At 37.0% G+C, this 22,229-nt stretch overlaps 1 protein-coding gene across 2 annotated transcripts in view; it reads left to right on the top strand.

Annotated features, from left to right (window-relative positions):
• tsnare1 (T-SNARE Domain Containing 1) overlaps positions 1-10,032 on the top strand; it is a 119,408-nt gene extending 109,376 nt beyond the window's left edge. For both annotated transcript variants that reach the window (XM_028018544.1, XM_028018545.1), the window contains exon 12: positions 9,608-10,032. The gene's annotated coding sequence lies outside the window, so the exon portion shown is untranslated. The remainder of the gene's footprint in view (positions 1-9,607) is intronic.
• Positions 10,033-22,229: the final 12,197 nt, after the last annotated feature.

Consider the following 22,229-nt stretch of genomic DNA (forward strand, 5'->3'; position numbering starts at 1 on the left):
AAAAGAAGACGACCACAGCAAAATGCTGACAGTTCAGCATTATAAGAATTATTAATAACTATTGTGAAGTAGATGACGTGGTCAAATGATTAGAATGGCAAAACGCTGTGACAAATCACACTAATGATGAGGATGTAAATAAGCTTTGATCAAACACGTTGATTCTCTGTGACAAATAATTAAATTTTTCCTGGTTTCATCATCATGAAACTTTCCTTAATCCACTCTACGTTCAGTGATCAATATTTTTCTATCAACTTATTTGGGGAATATTTGTTTTTTTTGTGTATGTGTTTTATAAACCGTATTGATTTATTTCAGAAAGACTCAGGAAGTGAAAGCTGTCAGGCTGAGATTGCTCGTGTATTGGTTAGGATTCTGTCATGTGATGCATCATGGCTAAGGTTAGTTTGATGACTTTATGTCTGATAACCTGATCATAAGAAGAAATTGGAGGCAACTATAGACAATTAATAATTTATAGAAAATAATAATTTACTTAGTAATATGCAAATTATGCTTAAAATTGGGACTTCAGGGGTACTACGTGGTTCAATAGTGAGCAGACACACAATATGCAGATTCTCAGCCCTGGACCAGTCTGCACATTCTCTCTCTGTCCTTCTATTGTTGAATAAAAGCCACTAGAGCAACAAAGACCTGGAAAAAGGGACTTCAGTTTTGTTAATGAATTTTACAGAAAAACAAACAATACAGCTGTTCTTTTTGTTTTATAAAATACATTTTTAGAAAGTTTATTATAAAACTATGACTGAAAATGGAAGTTCATTTTAAAAAGACTAATTAAAAGTAACATCAGTAAATGTATCATTAGGGTTTAAATTGGTTAGAGCCTGTGTGATCATACTGAATATCAAACTTGATGGAGATCTAGGTTAAATACATTTAATGGGCTAAAAACCTCTAAAGCAACAATGGATAGAGAAACTAACACTTAACACCTTAGCTTAGGAATAAAAGTGCTTTGAAAAAATCATGTCTTTGCATTATGCTTTTTTGTATGGGGGAATTTATCTGCCATAGTCCAAGATCATAATCAATTTTCAGTCTGAAAGCAGGATTTTATGAATTTTGTTGTCAAACTTTTAATACTTTTGCTTATATTTTCATTTTAAAAGCAGGACTTCTTGTCTTTCTTCCCAAAACTTGTAATGCTTCTTCTCAAAACGTCTTACGTTTCTGCTCAGACTCTGCTCCCTTTTGAAAACGCCTTTTGGCACAGTCGCCTGGCAAGGTCTCAGCCAATAGAATGAAAGTGTTGTACTGGGTGCATTTGTTTCCTTCTAGCGGATGTGCCTGTGTGGCTACTATCGATTGTAGCAATCTTCACCACCCACTGGACGTAGGGAGAAAGAACGATGTCAGCTTTCTGCTCCGTAGTACACTAAGCATCCGCCAGCAGTGTGCTACTGATCACTAACAGCCTAGTGATATTAGGCAGGATTTTCTTCACCCAGCCAACTGCCTCCATTTAAAGAAAAACACTGTCAACCAAACATGTAATACCTGCCTATAGCATATTAATAATGTCCATTTTAGTTGTAATAAAGCCAGTGATGTATTAACATTTGTCATTAATCTAAGGTGCTTATAAATAGTCATGTTATTGACTGTTTATAAGATCAATGGCAAAACACTAAATTCTTCCTTGAAGAATGTATAAGTGTGTGAAATGTGGTCACATTCTTACAAATTCTGCAAAGTGATATATTTGTCAAATGGACTTTAAAGTAATTATTAATATGCTGGTCTACACACACCATTATTAATGCACAAAAACGGAAATATACATATTTTCTTCCAAGGAATACAATCTTGTTTATGTATGGTATTATTAGCTGCAATTAACTTTTATAAATACACTTATATGATACCCCACAATAACATATTTTATTATGTCATTGGCTAGTTATTATCATTGGCTTCATTACCATTAAAATAGCCAAAACTAGAAGATCAATTGCAAATGTTACATCATTATCCAATACTGCATCATTGTTCCTACGTATGCTTCTAAATACTTTAATGTGTAACCTGATCGATAAAAATATGTTTTGATCAAACTATGTCAGAACTTCTGCATTTTTCTGCTGCTATTTTCCACCTGACTTTTAGTTATGGTTCTACTGTAAGCCACATTTACAGCACCTCTCTCCTTCCGGTAACTATGAAGAATTAATGCAGCTGATCTATGTTATATTTAGCCTGAAAAGCTGCTTTAGTCACTATGAAACACAGCAGATATGCTCACACTGAAAGTAGCTTATTCAAATCACATAAAAAGCTCCACTGACAACACAAGAGCCAGAAATCAGGCAGGCTTTGATGATATGACAAAAAAATAAATACTGTGTATTCGGGAATGAGGAATTGTTTGAAACAAGAATGTGTGTGCATAGAAAAAGTTGACTCTGGAAGTTTCAAAACAACACAAACATATATTTTGGTAACAAGAACTTTCATTATAATTCATTATATCAGGGGGCTTGACATGTTATGGTATCTTGTAGACAAAAGCTGGCGATATTGCCGTGCATCATGCAGGCTGAATGTCTGTCTCTCTGTGATGGATATCTGAGCCAGTGAAGGAGAACTTATGAGTTGCTGCAACAGTTCCTGGAGTTCTTTGGGCCGGGTATCGTTAATCCGTGTCTATGAACAAGTGTGACAATAAGCTCTCTGTCTGAACAGCAATCCTCTTAGGCGAAGCTTTGTGGGTAAACTCGCCTCATGCAAATTCTAAACCCCATTAGCTTTGAGGGACTAGTCAGCTGCATTGAGATTAATGGCCAAGTGAGTACTTGATTTAATAGGGTTATTTCACATCCTCTGTGGGAAACATAAACAACAAAGTTAATGCAAGACATTTGTCACTGACGTCCTCAGTCTCTACTCAGAGTGTGCAAAGTTTCTTTGCTTACAGATTTGTTGCTAACTTAACTCTTCACTGAAGGAAGAGGCTGGAAGGTCTTTGTTTATTCTCACTAGGTTTGATTATTTCTGCTTTTTGTGCATGTTACCTGTCAGGAAATTCTATCTGAAGCTGCAAAGGGCTAAGCAACTTCTTAATTTTTTTTTTATTTCAGGGCAAAAAAAAAAAAGGAAATCCTTATTTATCTTCTTCCATGCCGTCAGCTTACCACAAACTTTGCTGAAGGGGATTAGAGGCTGGGTGGGTAATGCTCTGTCACTGCAAAGTGGGAGACGACACGCTGTGACAACAGTGATCTGACGGGGCTGCTGACTCCTTTAGCTCACAGCTGTGGAAGGATGATTAGCCAAAAGTTGAGGAGAAGCATTTTCATACTTTCTCATGACCTTTAATCTTACATCCATATAAAATACCTCCTTTTGCTCCACTGCGAAACACAGCAAACCTTCAACTGCATGTTTGTCTGCTCAGCTGGATGCTTTCCTCTCAGCTGTCATTAACTCATGTCAGGTCAAGAAAAGAATTGACTTTTTTTTCTGTCTTTCTTTGGCTTCTAATACATGAAGCACTACACTAAGTTGCATTGTGGAAAGTGCACATGTAATCTAAACTAGTGTTAAAATAAGCAAATATTAGATGTCTGAGTGCAAGCAGCAGCACTGCTAACACAATTGCTCTTAATGTTGCTCTTAATGAAGATGATCAGACATGCCTGAGAGACCTCAGCATTAAAGAAAAACTGTTTGTATGCCGTCATCAGTAACCATGCTAGCTAGCCTTAGCATTTGTGGCATTCTCCAATGTGGGGAAGGAGCTGCAGTGCAGCAGAGAGCAAGGGGGAGGATATGAACGGCACCTACATGAAGTGATTGACAGCACTAAGACCATCTCCCTGACTCTGACTGGGGGAAGGCTGGAAGCACCACTGTTTCTGACTGAGTGGTGTATTTTTGTAGTTAGCATTGGAAGCACCGGGAGAAGTCAGAAGAGCTTGATTTTTTTCACAGATTATCTGTCCTTTATATTATTTTGTCACAACATAATCAAAATTTCAACAAATATGTATAAAACACATTTCTTTATAAAATTATATACCGCAGTTTTAATATGCATCAATACGTACAGTGTAAACCATCCCAGTACTAATGCAGAAGCTAACATCCACGGTCTTCCTTATCTCTGCTATTGGGACTACAGCTAATCAGCAGCAAGAAAAATAAAAGGCAATTATGGATGGATTTCTTTGAAAATGTCTGCCAATAGATTGTCAAGTAGCATCAGAAGCCTTTTCAGCTTCCCAAGCTCTTTCAAATCTTTTAGATGTGTTCTAGGACAGTGTTTCCCAATCCTGGTTCTTGTGGCACACTGCCCTGCATGTTTTAGTTCTTTCTTTGCTTCAGCCCAGGTGATTTCAATTAACAGGTGTTTGCTGAACTGCAATCAGCTGAATGATTAAAGCAGGGAAATACCTAAAACATGCAGGGCATTGTGCCTTGAGGACCAGGGTTGGGAAACGCGGGTCTAGGAAAAAATCCCCAATCAGGAGAATTTTCTGCAACTGATTTAGAGTTATAATAAGAAAAAATCAGCAAATTATTTAGGATCCACTGAAATAAACTACATGGTATGTTTTAAGTTTGTTTCATGGACAGCTCAGAAGATTCCTCTTCCTTATGTGGGCAATTTCAAGTTCATACCTGACCTTGAGGCACCTTGAGTCACACAAAGAAAATATTAATATTGCATATCTGAAGCCTGCTTCTTCTTTACACCGGAGCTGTCTCAGGGGTGAGGTGTGGGCCTGAGTCACAAAAGGAACAGAGGGTTACTGTGTGGAAACCTGTGGAAGCTACAACATCAGCTCCACTAAAGAAAACGTTTGCTTCACCAAAGTTGATCTGAACAGATAAGACTCGTCTGAAAAAGCTTTGGGTCGATCCAGATCAGAGGCCCGTCCATCAGATTCGAGGTGGAAACATGCTTGCTCGCTTCTACTGCCGGTAAATATTGAGCAGAGTAAGAGAGTTTCTTTATCATCTGAAAATGGAAATGACCTTGTCTGCACTCAACTTTTTATCACCGAGTGTTTTTAAATTTCTGCTCAGTTAATCAGTTCATTATTTTTTTGTGATCAACCACTTCACCTCACTCTAATAGCGACGCTTGCAACCGAACATAAGCAGATTTGTCTGCTACCTGATTAAAAGGAGAAATGTTTCTGGTGGTTCAGAAAAAAAAAGTCAGATTTATGAATGTTAACTTGCTGTTGCCTGGAAAGGGCCTGGCATAATAATGTGTGGGTTCTGGACTTTTTATTTAACAACTAAATGAAATTTAGTTGTTAAATAGTTTTAATGGCTGTTGATTCTGGTTTGTAAAGCTGTGGAAAATAACTACAGCTATTAAAAAGCAGCTTGATGTGTTAAGGTGCTTGCAAACCAAAAGTCATGGATCATTTATTTATTTATTTATTTATTTCGTCTTTAGACCGGAGCTAGCTGAGGGATGAGGTGTGGGCCTGAGTCACAAAGCAGGGGGCCACAAAGCAGGTGGTCTTTTTAAATAAAAAATGCACTATTTTTGAATTCAGTATAGAAATATTCTGAGTTTGTTTCTTTTTGTGCTTGGAGTTTTTTGTTAAAGTTTCCTTTGATTTCCTGAGAACTCCTTTGATTTCTAAATGAAAGGCAATTAAATAAATGCCAGACATAGAGTGATCATTCCAGAGAAGACTCCAGTAGTCCCTTTTACAAAATTGCATTTTAAGCTTTGCATTGCAGTGGACAGGAGCCTGTTATCTCATCGCACAATGGACGAAGGTGGAACCATGGCTCTAAACAAAAAAACTTTTGTATAGTAATGCAAAGTTTATTTAACACTTAAAAACTACAGTGTGTTTGGGTTTAATGACAAGATTAAAAATAAAAATCAGATTAAACAAATAAAGGTAAATACTAAGGGAAAAATAAACAATCTCCAAAGTTATTGTTTATAACTTGGAATCAGTCTGTTTATAACAGACTGATTACCTGAAGGGAATCTGACTCTGGCTCTGGATGGTGTAAGGCTTAGATGTGTTCCTCTATTTTAGTTTGTTGTCCTGGAGATGATGTCTTCTTTGTTAAATCTGTTAGTAGAAATAACTCAGTTCTTTTTTATGGCTGACTTGAGCCTTGAACAGAATGGCTGTATCAGTTTCCATGTCTTGGTGCAGTGGTGATACATCTGATTAGGCTGTTTTTATGTACAGACTAGTAACAGAGTCTGCTGGGTTCTAAAAGATTTGCTCAATTTGTGCAAATCCTCATTTTCTTCTTCTTAAATATTCATTGACCTTCTGGGATTTTTTCATTGATGGGAGAATTAGATCATTCAAGTGCTGTGAATAAATCCTTTCGAGCAGGAATGCTTAAACAGATGAGACTTTCATGAAACTTGCTCTTGTCAAGTTTAAACCCAATCTGGAGAATTCAACACAATTTAAAAATGATTTAGTTGAAAATGTTGAATAGCAAAAATCCTCAATTAGTTCAAATGTATGCACCAAAATCTAGTTTTGCTTTTTATTAATTTTTTAATGCCATTACATTTTGTATAATCATTCCACTCTGAAAAAAAGATATTAAAATCCAGCTACCAGTCAACCCTAACCTGATGAAGTTGAAAATGTTCATCTATTCTCAATGCATGTCTCAGGCAGAGATGGCTTTTCTCCAGCAGCAAGCCGGCTCCATTATGTCCACGTCTTGGTATCATATATAAGATCTATCATGACATTCTGACATGTTTCCTCTCTATACCTACATCCAAACACACACGCATAGATCTTCTTATGGTTGGCGTGTTTAACGTAACTTCTGTTATCCTAAACTGGCATGCCTGCAGCTGGTCAGCATTGTAACATTGTGCAGATGGGCACAAAATCACCGATCTGACGGTCGCCTGGGGTCTTTGCATGGACAGGCTCTGCAGTGCGGTCATGTTCATTCTCCTGTCAAACTTCATAATCCTGTCATCACTCTTCCTCTCCCTCCGGTGCTCTGTGTTTTCTCCCTCTCGCCCTATTCTCACCTCTTCGTGCTTACTTTTCCTGCATCACAGGTTGTAATCCCATCTTAGTCAGATGGAAGTTTTTCATTTCTCCAAACCACAGAGGAAGAATTTCAGCCAAAACTTCAATATTATTTAGGTTATTTGATGTAATGCTGCTGTGAAACCATTGAGGCAACTGTGTGTGTGTTTAATTGGCTTTATCACTAAAATGTAATGATAGCTTTGGTTGTTTTTTGATGTCCCAATCATAAAAATGTAGTGTGAGCTTTGATTTCTCTTTTATTCCTCCTTATTTAATTCTGTCTAATTCCTGTGCACTGTAGTCTATACAGTTTAGAAGCTAGATCATCTAAGAAAAGAAATCACAGAATCAAGTGGTGTGTCTTTGGCTGTGTACACAGGACATTATAGGTGAAAAGCTGTTTAACTAACAGTCTATTATAGAGGTCTGTAAGAGGTCATCAATGGTATATTGTCATCAATGTAGGTCCATACGGAGAGAAAATAAGTGTAATGTCTCAAATATTTCATGTCTTGTTATAATTACAAAGTGTGTCACTTATGAGGCACCCAGTAACTTTGAGTAATGTATTGTTTGTATAAAGCAAGCATCAGTAGGGTGATTAAAATTAACTGACTTTCAATGTGTTTAAATGTGAAAACTGGGTCCAGATAAAGGTGCAACTCGCTGATGAGAGCATGTAATCACCCAATGATGTTAAGACGGTGGCCTTCAAAATAAAAACTGTTTCACTGGCATTCTTAAACAAAGTTTTCACTTTTACTACAAATGCCACTCAAAGGTTGTCAGTGGGCTGAAGAGACTCACGGGCCTTGAACTGCCCCGTCTGTTCTAAGGGTTAAACTGCTCTGAGGAACTGTAAGGTAAAACAGGATCTGATTTAGGACTCCATGTAGGATTAAAGATGATTCATGTTCAACTGAGACTTAAAAAGTCACAACATGGAAATCATGTCTGTTGGTTAATGAATCACACTGGTTGTTCATTAGACTGCCAGTCTCGTGTAGAAAAGCATCAACCGGTGGCAAATGCATCCTGTCCTAGACACTAGATGGAAGTCGGACCTTAGCTGCTCTCCATTCACTTTGACCATCAGAACTCGGACCTGGAAGTGATGTTTCCAACACCTGTTCCCAGTGGAACATCAGAAGGTCAGTGGGAGTGACCTCAGTTGACCTCAGAGACCTGAACTGTTAGCAGTATAAGCTACTAACAATGCAGTTCTCTGAAAGCATGCATTCAAAAAACAAACAAAAATATTTGGTCTTAGATGTTGGTGAGTTATGTGTGACCAATTACACAGAGGTAGAAATGATCATAATTAAAAATGGTTTATTAGCATGCAGCAGCATTGTGGGATTTTGATTTTGCAATATATGCAAAACCTCACATTTTCTTCTGTTTAATTTTAGAAGGTATTCAATTTCATTTTCTCAAAAGTTGGAGGTGGAAAAAACATCCAACCACATTGAGAGTGTGCTAACTAGGTGCTAACTAGAATTAGCACCACAACACCAAGTACAGTAATGTATTTATGTCAATCTCATAACTCAAAAACATTTTGCGACATTATCTGCATTTCTCGCTTAATAAAATGCAAATAATGAAATGTGCTAAGAAATGGTTTAAAGCTGTAAGTTTTCCTGCAACCATATTGAGTAAAAAACTCTGAATTTTGACTTCAGAGGACATTCTTGTTGTTTCTCTAACATGGAACTTTGAATATCAACATCCAAATTTATAGATAACTCTCCATTAGTTCCCCATTTACCTGTTTGTTCTCTCTAGTCAGCAGTTATCTACCTGGACACACGTCAGATCATTTACATTTTACATTTTTCACTGATCATTACCTGAGGATGTTTGGAAAATTGCTCAGACCTCCAGTTACTTTTGCAGAAGCATTTTGTCATTTAGTTTATCTATATTTTATTGTGAACATTTTAGTTTTCCATTTAAATGTTGTTTTTAAATATACTTACTGCTAAAAATAACATAAAAACTAGATGCCTTTTATAAACATGTTAGTTTTGCATCCATATATATTTTATAATCAAACAGCAACTTAATCCTTAAAATTGTGCTTTGAGGGTTTACCCAGCCATGTTTTTAGCAGGACAGTTATTAAATGTAATTCAGATAAAAGTGATGCACAAAGGCCTTTCATGTCCTGAGCTGGTTTGCTGGTTGTGATTAATGAACCACTTCCATCTCAAGCACTCTGAACTCTGGCCCAGACTTAATTAAAACTCTGCCATTGACCACTAATCATAAATTACTTCCCATAACCTGTGACACTTTTAGAATTTGTACCAATTAATTTTTCACAAAAGAAATTACAGGTCTGTGGCTCTAGTGAGAGTCCTGAACCTTGTGTCTTTAATAAGACTAAGGAGGGAGGAGCTGCTGCTGGTGGAGCTGCTGCCAGATGAAGCTGCTGGTGGAGCTGCTGCTGGTGGAGCTGCTGCTGGTGGAGCTGCTGCTGGTGGAGCTGCTGCTGGTAGAGCTGCTGCTGGTGGAGCCGTTGTGATGTTTCTGGATGATTGATGCCTTCTGTCTGCTCTGGTTGTGTTTTACAGGTAGCTGCTGTAATCACGGTGTCCCAGTCGGATGCCCGACCCGCTCTGTTGGTTTCCTGTAGAAAACAAACATCTTTACTCCATCATCTCCAGCTCTGCTTAAATGTGCATGTCTGCAAGCTTGAGAATGGAGGCCTTTTATAGCATAACTCAAAACTCATGTAGTCATGACTTGTGCTTTTTCAGTTTTTTCTTTAGGAAATTTGACTCCTTTCTGTTTTCATTGAATTATAACCAGAAGTATCACAAGAGGGGTTTTAGTGATCACATCACAGTCATAGTAAAAATAAACTAGAATATAGGATACTTTTATGGTTTTACATATCAGGCATTAAACTTTCTTTACATCTGACCTCAACAGTTCCCACTGTGTCGATATTTATGAAACTCAAATGAAGCCAACAAAGAAAAGTTTGACATTAAAATATATATGAAGCCTTTATTAGAAATTGCCTCTTTCTAAAGTGAGTGGTACTGAACAGGCCTGGATCATCACCCCTCTACTTGAGGGGTGATGATCCAGGCCTGTATCTAACAGTTCAGTATCTGGTATCAGTATCTAACAGTTGATACTGATACCAGGTGTTTGTGCTGATATGCTGTGTTTGGTTTTCCTCAAACATGATGCTGTCCATTATTGTCAAATATTGACAGCACCATATTTGTCTATATTTGAAAGGATTTTTGCCTCATCCTTTCAAATAATTTAGTTCCAGAAGTCTTATGAATGTCACTCAAATGCAACTTTGAAAACATAAGTCATGTTTTTATTTTCTTTTAATCAGATAAAATAATTTCTTTTGGCACTTCTTCCAAATGAGTCTTACCTGTTATGTGTTTTTTGACATGTTCAGTCATGAATTGTAACTTTTGACACACTGAGGCCTGAGGAAGTGAGTATTAGGAGCTTTTTATCTGACATTGGGGTGAATTTCTTGGTACTTCCACTCTGGGAAGCTCTTGGTTCTCTAATGTCATAGCTGCCGCCTTTCATCATTAGAAACACTTATTATTCATGACTCAAGTGTAAATTGTCAGAACCTGTTTGCTACTTGTCATAATTACAACTAATAATAGCAAACCTTTTTTTGTTGTTCTGTTTTGTTAATAAAGCTTTTATTTTGTTGTGTTTTATCCACTTGATCTTATTTTCCTTTTGGCTTTTTCCCTTTATGGGTGCCACAGCAAATTATCTGTCTCCATTCAAGCCTATCTTTCACATCTTTTCGCACACCGGCTACTTTCATGTCCTCTTTCACTCCATTCACTTGGTTGGATTTAAGTAATTTTAGACCCATTAGATGCGTTTCACTATGTCCTAATATGTAAAACCACAGTTTTTAAAGAGCATGTATATTGTCTGTTTGATCTGTCATTTCTGTCTTCACTGTGAAGAGGTTCTGATCAATGTGGCACTTCTCCAGTTCCTAAATGCAGTGTTTTACAGAGAATGTCTGGAATGACCAAGCAGAATCGGACTGTCTCTACTGCTGTACACAGTGTGCTTTATTTTATTTTTGAACAGATAGCTACTCAGATCTGATGAAGTTTATTCAGTATTATAATGTAATGTCATGTAAGCTCTTTGAATAAAAATATTAAAGTTGAGCTATGACCAGAGTGTCAGTCTAATATTGGTGTTTTTTGAGGAGTTTTCAAGTCTGGACAAAAAAACATCAAAGAGTGTGTGCGTGTGTGCATGTGTGTTTTACTGACAGTGCATAAGTGAATAAAAGACTTAGAAAACAAAAAATATGACCCAACATAAATAAGGTGGTTCTTTGAAAACTGTCAAAAAATGATTGACTTATTTTACATTTATATTCTTGCTGAATCTATTGCTGTGTTGTTGTAATAGCTGATTTATTTATTTGTTCAAGTCATGGTAGAATTTCTGTTATTAAGGGCTTAACTTTTAGACAAAACCTTGTAAGCAATGAAATCAACAGTTGCTGTTGAACTGAATCCTATGATCCGTGTTTGATAACCATTGCAGATGTACACCTCTGAACATTAAACATGGGGATTTTGATGCAAAGGGTTGGACACCACTGTGTTAGGTGGGATCTAATGTCCAACAGGTCTGCTATGAGCAGGTTGGTGGAAAGGCAGCAGGTAATGGGGGTTTGTTTCCCACAGAGAATATTTAAGAAAGCTCAAATTTGGTCTCATTTGAGCAGAGCACCTTCATTCACATGTTTGCTGGGTTACCTATGGCAACTAAAAATTGGTTTTCTTAGGGCTTTCTACTTGTCTCTCTGCCACAAGGACCAATTTGGTTAATTGCAAAATTAATAATTGTGTAAACATATTCTTCCACCTCAGCTGTGGACATCTTGGACATTCTGGTTGCTAATCCTGTCCTTGTCCAGCTTGTCAGTCCAGAGATCACGTCCATGTCCTGGTAGTTTGTCCATCCTCTCTCCATGATCAGATGTTGGACTGATCAGAGCTCTAAGGCATGTTCAAAGCTTGGGATGTGTTTTTAATTTTCCTTTCACTTCATAACCATGTACCACTTCATATTAGCTTGTCAGATGAAATCCTCATAAAGAAATTAAAGCTTGTGAATGTTGTAAAATGTAGAAATATTCCAGGGATATTAATAATTTTTCATCCTATGGTAGTTAACAAATATTCTGAATAAAAGTGTGTTTTAACTTTCCCTGGCCTGAATCATCACTAAAAATACCAAACACTTTACAGTTTGCTTTCTGAAACATCCACCAGCTCTTAAATCAAATATAGAATGATCATTAAGACTCACAGTCCTACATTTAATATGACTTTCATTTCTACACAGAGAGTCACACAGCATCATTTTATTCGTTCAAGTACTATTCATCAAACCTCTCATGCCTGAAGACTTGAGCTAGGAGCAACAAAGACCTTGAAATTCCAAACATAATAACCTAAAGCCACTCCATGTTCCAGGTTAATCAACATCAGACAGAAACATTTCTTCATGTCTTCATTGTCTTCACTTTTTCAGCAGGGGGTCTAATTCAGAGATTGTAATAGGCTTAATTTGATCTCTAAGAGGAATGATTATGCTGTTAGTTCCTCCAGGCTCTATGTTTTCTCCTCAGCAGAGATAAGTGTAATGCCACGCTGTGCTGCAGGTTTAAATCGCACATGCATCATCTTCTGTTAGCTTCTGTCAGCAGTGCTAAAATATTTCAGCTTTATTTTAATCTCAGATTTGTCAATCATTAATTTCTTTCACATTTCCCAAAGCTCTGCATTTATTAAATCCCTAAGGTGTTGCATTTTTCAGTTTTGTTTGCTGTGATGTTTTACAGCTGCAAAATTGCTTTTTTCTAATACATCAAGCAGACAAAGTTCAGAAAATTATTTTCTACCGCAGGGCAGCTTCTTCCCTCTTTATCACAACCCATACCAACAATGTACTGTATTTTAAATATTGGTGGGAAATAACTGTATTCATAATTATTTGATATCTTTCAACATTTCCAGACTAAAAATGATACATTTCCTGTTGTATCACATAGCATTACATTAGCCCACTGAGCAATACTGACAATTCATTCATTGTCAGTATTGCTCTGACTTGTTTTTGTGTTTCAAATAAAACGTTGCTATGCAATCAGAGACACACAAAAGATAGTAAAAAACAATAATACTAATAATTTTAGCATCAAATGCTATGTCATATTCCTTGCTTGGCAACAGGCACCGTTTCAGTGTGACTCATGCTCTAAACTGTCCAAGCTGAATCACCACACTGCAGTCAGGTGCTCAGGTTATGAAATAACCAGACAATAGGCATGTTTGATCCAAATCACACTATTCAGTCATTCATCATATAGCACTCTCTCTGGGAAAGATTCAAAATATGTGGATTTCACTTCATATGTTTGTTATCCTGAGATGAGTATAACATTGAGACACAATTTAGTACACAGAGTAAAATTATAAAACAGTTTTAGTGACCAGGATGACTGATAAAAGCAGTCCAATTACCGCTGAGCTCTGAATGCCTTTTAAAGTTCTCTCATTTCATGTATCATAAAGTTCTTACGAAGTTAAAGTGAGGCAGGGGAGAGAATCCAGTTCATTTAAAAGCAATGAACAACATCTATAAAACAGAACAGCAGTCAGTGTGATGTAAAGATTGAAGCTCCCAGGACCCGGAGACACGACACAAATGAAATGACCACAAGCTGAACATATTTTCTGTTATCCAACATGGTTTCATTCAGCGGTGGAACAGAAATTTCTCATTAATGCAGAAGGTCATTCACCCATTCACCACCACACACACAAACGCATTAACATCTAGCCCCAGCTCCCCTGGTGCAGCTTGACCATAGTGAAGCTGGTGAGGCCACCAGGCCTCTGACCACCACTGGTGACATGAACAGTATGTTTACTGATATGATACACATGCTGTCATTTGTCATCTTCCTCAAGCTTTTACTTTTAAAGGACACATTCAGGCCAGGCCTAAAACTTTACCTTCTGATAAAGATTATAGTTAGACTGACTTATGTTATCCTGAGTGATCTCTGCAGTATGCTGGAGGACTCTACTCACACTGCTATTTTCACTTACTACTATCTGATTTGCATTGTCCAGTGTTTATGCAGCATTTAACTTTCTAGTCTTTTTTTCTGGTGTTAGAAGTTCACACATCTGATCAGAGGGACTCTGTATCTCCTCAGTGTATGGTGTGCTTTTGGACCCACTGATTCAGCTGGACAGTGTAACTGGACTCAACAATGTCTGATTTTTTTCTCCTACTCATTTAACCACAGCAATTCAGTCTTGTGTAGGAAAGAGAAACAATATGGCTGGTTACATGCACTGGGGTCATGATAGATGCTGAACGCTGGGCTGCTTGAAGACTTCCAAATTTGCCTGTCAGAATTCCAGATAATTTTATTCCAATTGAGAAATGGGAATAAAAGAGAAGAAAATCAATCTTTCAAGTACACCTAGAGTACACCATGGGCACACCAGTTAACTGGAATACCTTGTGATCTTGTGTCCCTGAGGAGAGGAATGTTTGTTTCACTGATGGAGCTCTGACATCCTCACTGCTGGTTCACGCAGGCAAAAGACAGAAGATTATAGGATAAATGAATGGATGTATGGACACGTCAGAACCTTATTAAGAATCTGCTCATTTCTGGTTCATTACCTCACCAGGGACACTGGGGTGCAATGTGAAGAAAAAGTTGAACTTGCAACCTTCAGACTATAAGTCAAGACCTTAACTTTGAAAGAGAAATTTCTCACTCTAAATGACATTATATATATCCATCATTTCGAGCGAGAGGTGGGGTACACCCTGGACAGGTCTCCAGTCCATCGCAGGGCAACACAGAGACAGACAGGACAAACAACCATGTATGCACAAATTCACACCTAAGGAGAATTTAGAGGTACCAAGTAACCTGACAATCATGTTTTTTAGACTGTGGGATGAAGCCGGAGTACCCGGAGAGAACTCACGCATGCACAGGGAGAACATGCACATAGCATTACATTAGCCCACTGAACAGCTTCATCTATTCTGCCCTCCTTGAACAACCAGATGAACCTAATTTTTCACATAATGGCACTCAAGGCTGCTTACTAACAGGATTTTTGCCTCAGTGCTTATTACATTAAAGACTCAGTAGTCTTGTAGTAACAGACCCTTGAGAAAGTACTTTGGAACACAAAACCAATCTTAAAGCACAAATGAACTATTTGAAATATTGAGAAATATTGAGAAATAATTACTTATGGCATTGAAAACAATGCTTCAATCTATAAAAGGAAAAGATTAATTCTGGTCTTAATCAAAACTAGTAGACGGGTTCACTTGCTTCATAAGGACTGTGAAAACCTTACTTGTATAAGTTCTGTAGATAAAGTAGTTGTTTTTTTAATTAGTTGAATGTTCTCATGAGTCAAGATTTCTCTTTTTGGTTATATTTCATTCCGTTCCCCTTTAAAAGGGCAAATGCACATCAGGGTGTCTGGGGTGAACAGGGCAAGCTGGAATCACATTGGCAAGACCGCTGCTAATTTCTCACTTGGCTTTCCATATTTAAACCAGCATTCAAGTAGGGGTTTAAATAGCTGCAGTAGTACATCATTAGCTCTTCTCCAGGCTCCGGATGCAGAGCTGTGGGGGAAGGAGATAAATCAACATTTTATTGCTCCTATGGGCTCTGTGGATCAGACTGAACTCTGCAGTGAGACATTAAAGCCTCCTTAATAGGCCACACAGCTAAAACTGAGACTGGGTTTTACAATATAGTGGTTCTTCGTCTGTCTCCAGGGAACAATACCAGCACTAGCTCTGTCGTCAAAACAATAAAGTGAAGGTCCACTCTAAGAAGGAACATGATTCAGAATAAAACCATTAAAACCTACGCGACAACAACTGAGTGACGTTGGTATGTTCAGAACTCTAAGTTTTAGGGCAGAGAAACTGAACTCGCTGAATGAAGGACCAGCAGGTGTTTCTGGCAGATACTGGTTAAGATCTAAATTTGACAACAATTTGCTTTGTAATTTCAAAGCTACAAGAAAAATGATCTAGGATGGCTAAAATATTCTAAATCCTAGTGGGAAATGTGATTCATGAAACCAGCCATACGTTTTTGACCACAATCCTATGAGGTCAGTTTGACACAAAAACAAGTTATAATTTATGATTAAAACCAGTTTTGGTTCTGGTTTCTTTAGTTCAGCTTTAGCTAAATTGCCAGGTCTGTAGAATCTAGAAATAATTTAAACAGAACCTGTCTGACAGCAGGAAGTAGGTTGTCAGAGAGTGTGACAAATTGTATACCATAAATGCCCATTGTTGCAAATTCAACACAAACACACGGTTAGTATTGGAAGTACTCTGCTATTATCTATCTATGCATAATGGATTTTTTGTTATGACACGTGTATGTATTATTTGAGTTCCTGTTCTGTTTATTTCTTATTTATTTGATTTGCTTTATGCATTTAGTTCTTGGTTTCAACATGTTCCTGTCTTCTTTTTTGTTATTTTTTGGGTAATGATACTCTGCAGCCATCTAATTTTCCCTCTAGGATTTTTAAAGTGCTTTATTGACATTTGGTCTCATGACCTCCGTCAGTGTGTCCTCAGTTGGATGTAGACTTTGCCATAGTGGGAGATGAGAAGTTCAGGTCAGTGTATTTACACACTGCTTACTTTTTTGGCTTTAAATAAGGAGTTTTCTGTCTGGATTTTTGCCTCACAGTAGAATGACTTCATTCACTGATCTACTTAATATTTATCAGTAAAGCTTAATCACATGTAACCTGTCAGATTTTATTATAGTTTCTCATCAATTTGATTTGAAGCATCCAGATCAGTGAAGTTGTAGAGAATTCCTATCTTCATATTTTGTAAAATCTTTGATATGTCACCTTTTAAAGGCAATAAAATTATATTCTTGCCTTTGACAAATCACCCTCTACACCAAGCTGTCATCACTTTCATGCAAATATCTTTGTGCCAAAGATAAATTAAAATACTTCTTGCATTTTTTAAAGAACATTTTGCATCCATTTATGTTCTTTTTATCATGTTTTGTTAGCTTATATTTCAGAGTTTAATAGACATAGAAATTAATTTTCACTGGACTAAATTTAAAAAATGACTTTTTGGACCAAATAGACAGTCAAAAATGATGTGTACAGATGTGAGCTCCAGAGGTAAACACTTGCTTCTATTTCTATTTAGTGTAATTCCAATGAATGTCCTGTTATGCGGGTCTTTTTTTTTTATATAATTGGTCTTTGACTCAACCAGAAAACTCAACTCCAGATGTTGCTTCTCCACTGTCGGATTATTTTCAGTTGTATCCCCAGGAAGTCATGCTGGTGCAGTTATTTTTTGGAATTGTCTTACAATTCCAAAAAATAACTGTAATAAATAATTACAGTTTACTTTATGTACAATTTACATTAAAAAAATGTAATTGCATTGTATTAATTTCAATGATGTATCAGAGTAAGGCTTAATACGCTTATCCCTTTACTAACTGATCCCTTTACTAACTAAAGCCATATGTCCATTTCTTTGCTATACTAAATCTGTGCTAAAGTCTATCTTCAGCAGTCAACAGACAAGGGAGCTGAGGAATGGCCAGGATTTGAACCCAGAAATTTGTTGTTGCAAATCAATAATGCCTCACATTTATTAATGAGTGGGAGCCTATCTAAACCAACCTGTATTTTCTTCCAATACTAAATTACTGCTTGTATTACTACAATAAACATCATTTGTTGATATCAATATCAATTTCAATTTGTCAGACAGGTTCTAGAGAAGTGATATCTTGATTGTGGTCTTGGGTGGTCCATGCCAAGAAATGTGATCAAAGTTAATTAATATTCTATGAATGATATAAAAATGTGTTTGATAATTTGAGACATTAAGCTGTGGCAACAAAGGCAAAAACAGAAGAAATCTGTAGGGAGCAAATCGTTTTACACACCTTTGTATTTTGTTTGCAGGGTTTGTGGTAAACGTTGTTGCTACACTTTGTCATTTTGTATTCTGCTTCATTTAACCTCTCTTGTAGACTGTAGTTGCAAACCTGAAATGACCACACAACCAGTGTGGTATATTGTATACCCCAAATGTCCACTGTAGCAAATTCAACAATTTGAAACACAAGTTTTATATTGGAAGTACTCTGCTTTCATGTAGTATAGTTATGACTAAAAGAGGTAATAAACATACTAAATATCCACCTTTAAATCAGTTTATGTCTTATCATTGAATTAACTGTCTCCACTTCATGTACCCAGAATCTAGTCCAATGACTGCTGGAGAAAGGCACCAGCTCCCCTCCCATAGTCCTGCATGTATAGACAGTGAATGGATGGACAGAACAGATAATGTAGGACTTACAACCCTAGAACTGACAACCACCTACAAAGTGTGTAGCTTCTTTTTAGTGGCAAACAGAGAAGTGTAGAGGAAAGTAATATGACCAATTTATGCCCCAGGCATTTCATCAAGGCCTTTGAAAAATCACAATAAAATGGAAAAAAATGGCTTCAACATATATACTAGCAAAGAACACTTTAAGTCGAAAAGAGATGAAGCCTTTTGAGATGAATGTGAAAGTATTTTAGGTGCTACCTTCATAAATCTATCTGACACATCAAACCAACACTAGAAAGTGTCATGAAGGCAAAGCACAACTGAAGCAAAGAAAGTATTACAGCTCTATAAGAGCTGTCTACATTTCCAAACATATGATGGATTGCCACTTAATTCAGCCATATCATTGCATATCGATCTGCTTTACAAATCAGCGTGATGTCCTTCCAGAGGAACTGCTGGCAAGACAAAGCTGTTCAGATAGTTGGTGACAGCACATTAAAGGTCTCTGTGGTTCAGCGGTCAGCAGTAATGGGCTCTGCAGGTCTTTTCTACTATCAGGTTTCTCCTCACAAGCCCACATCATTACCACAGAACTCCTATAGCTACTAAGTGCTGGGGTCAGGCTTTTAAAGGAAATGAAATTGGTTCCAAACAAAGATATTACTGTTACTCACAACATCAAAGACAGGGTGCTCTGGTTTCTTGCCATACTCGCAGGCTTCTGCTTCCACTAAGGAGCAATTGCCCCAGTGTGTAAGTCCCTCATTTGGAATGATTTTCATGCAGCTGGTAGTTTGACAGGAGTTCTTTCAGACACACCTCCTATTCAGCTGCTACTAACAATGAAATCACCCATTTCTAACACTGTCTCCTGTTCTAAATGTGTCGTTTTACAAAATAAGTGGATTAACAATAGAAGAGATTATGCGTGCTTCATTCAGATATCTCCACTGAATCTCTTTGCAAGAGTTTTTCTTAGTGCAAACCTATCTAATAACCACATAGCCACATAACACTGTTTTATTTCCTTGTTTATTTCAAAAGTGATCACATGTAGCTTTAGTTTTTTTAATTTTTTATTTTTATTTTTATGGTGTCTACAGAGGTCGTCTGCCTCTGAAATTACTTTTTGAGCTTTTTCAGCCATTCTCAGTTTGTCAGACAGAGTCCTGTTGGGTGGCATCCTCATTTTACTGCTGGGTGTGGCTTGTGAAATTGACGTAATTGCCTGAAAAAGATGTGATTATCATAGTTAAAATTATCTTTGTATGATATTAACATTTTTTTGATGATTTGTTTCATTCTAATAAAAGAGGAAGAAATCTGTTTTACACTGCTCAGTATGTTGTCTATAGGGTGTTTCTATTAAGTTTATTCCAAGCTTCCACTATTGAGTGGTTATGGCCAGTTAGTCCTAATTAAGCTAATTTGCTATTTTTCAAAGCAATTTAGAAACAAGATTACTACTTTTACTTTACAATTCCTTGGTTAATGCATATCGAGACTCTCTTAGGTTTAAACGTCATTACAGTTTGAGCAGCATTCGTTCAGTAAAAAAAGCTAACACATGTCATTTACATATCATATGTTCACAGAACTGCCTCATTTTGAAGGCTTTGATTTACAGCCACTGAGTACGGTTAAAGTTAAGATTTATTGTAAAAGAAATATTTCTAAATTCTCCTAAAAAAGCCGGTGGATAAAAAAAAAAAGTGGTTAAGAGGGTGACCTAGATGGACAAGAGCAAGAAATTCATATTTCTGATGTACGTTGACAAATGTAATGTACAAAAGTAAGAAATGATAACAGCTATCAAGCTTTGGAGAGTAGTAACTGAAAATAACCCACAGGAGGGCAGTAGTGAGTTGAACTGCCAATACTTAGTGCAAACAACAATACTACTAAAACTGTAGGTCAGCCATGAATGAAAATAAACAAGGTGAGATGCTTCTGTGAAAATATTTTTTGTCTTTTGCTCACTGTAAAAATTATTTTTAGAAATTCCCATTTTCTGGGGCATCAGTCTTGCATAATGTATCTATGCAATGTCTCATCTGTGTTCATAAACTGACAACCAGCTAACAGCATACTGGGCAACCTCATGGCCACACTGCTCTCCAACTCTTCAGTATTCCAGGACTGGACTCACATGACCTTTAACCTTCAATCTGTTATTTAGAAACCAGTCAGCATAAAAGGGCGCAAGATCTCTTCCAGTTTAACTCTTCGTTTAGAGGAGTAGACAATAATGTTTCCAAAGAAGGCACGTGAAAAGTGAATGTCATAGATGTGAAGAAGTGTTTACTCCCTTCCTGATTTTCTATTTTTTCCACAGTTGTCACACTTTAGTGTTTCAGAACATCAATCCAATTTAAAATATTTTGAAAGACAATAAAAGTAAACACAAAATGCAATTTTTAAATGAAGATGTTTATTATTAATGGAGAAAAAATTCAAACCTGCATGGCCCTGGGTGGAAAAAGTGATTACTGATTACTGCCATGGTAGCAGTAAGGCCTGGATGTAGATAGATACAATGAACTCAGGTGGGAAACTGTGAAGGTCAACACAGCAGAGTGTTGGTTAAACTTAGTGTCTGCTCATGTGTGAAACCAAAGTCAAATTTCTTCTTTGTCCACGCAATCTTGGATAATAAATCTGATTCTAAGTCTAATTCTGACATATCAGACATCATGAGATGTTGGTGAATCAAATCAGTAAGGAAAATTGATTGTATTTATGTCTTGAAGACACAAAAGTCTGGATGGCAAACAAGTTTTTATCTTTGGACCAGAGAATCAGAAAAGGCTACATTATGAGTAATGGTAAATATATACTTGTATACTGTTTTTATACTACATTCAGTCATTCACCCATTCAGGCACACATTCACACAGTGATGATGGCAAGCTACTGGATTGTAACCACTGACAAAGGTGAAGCTGCCTTGCAGTGGCTCCACCAGGCAAGGTGAAGTGCCCAAGAAAACAACAACAGAATGGGAATCAAATCAGCAACCCACCAATTACAGGACAAACTCCTACCACCGCTGCCACTGTCATAAAACATGATATCTGTCAGATGATGGGCAGTCGGGAATTCTTTTGTAATGGATATCAAATTCATTTCAGATGCATGACAATAACACAAGGCTATGAGTTATCAGATAAAATGTGAATGTATGATTAAATTTATAAAACACAGCAGAAAATTGTGCTGAGAAAATTTAAATCCTAGGCTGTTTTTCCATTATGTAATTCAAATCCTGGACTCCATCCTGACAGAAGGGAGGTATTACGCTATTCTTCAAAGATATGCAACAATACTCGATTTAAGCCACAGAACAAAGGGACAGAAACCCGAAAGAATCTAAAAGCTTCTTCAGAAGATCAAACAGAGCTGGCTGTCAGTGATTTGGCTCCAGACACTTGACTTAAAGCAAACAAGCCAACTGTTCCTGATATCAAAAAGAAGCTGGTTGGAACATGAACAAATCAAGCTGAGATAAAATGTTGTTACACAGGCTTTAGAGGAACAGAATCAAAACTGCTTAACTGAATGCTACTCAGAGTACAGTTAAGACACAGCTGACATTAAAATCAATACAATTACATCCCCTATATAGGCTAATACTAAAAGCTTCTTAACACACAGGATTTATTACAGCCAGTATCTGGACAGGAAATGAGAAAAGAAAGCAGATTTTTGTCAGAACATGATCACTTTGGAGCACATACGGAAGTGTTT

Source organism: Xiphophorus couchianus, chromosome 5 (genome assembly GCF_001444195.1).
Source record: "Xiphophorus couchianus chromosome 5, X_couchianus-1.0, whole genome shotgun sequence".
In the NCBI taxonomy this organism is placed as follows: Eukaryota; Metazoa; Chordata; class Actinopteri; order Cyprinodontiformes; family Poeciliidae; genus Xiphophorus; species Xiphophorus couchianus.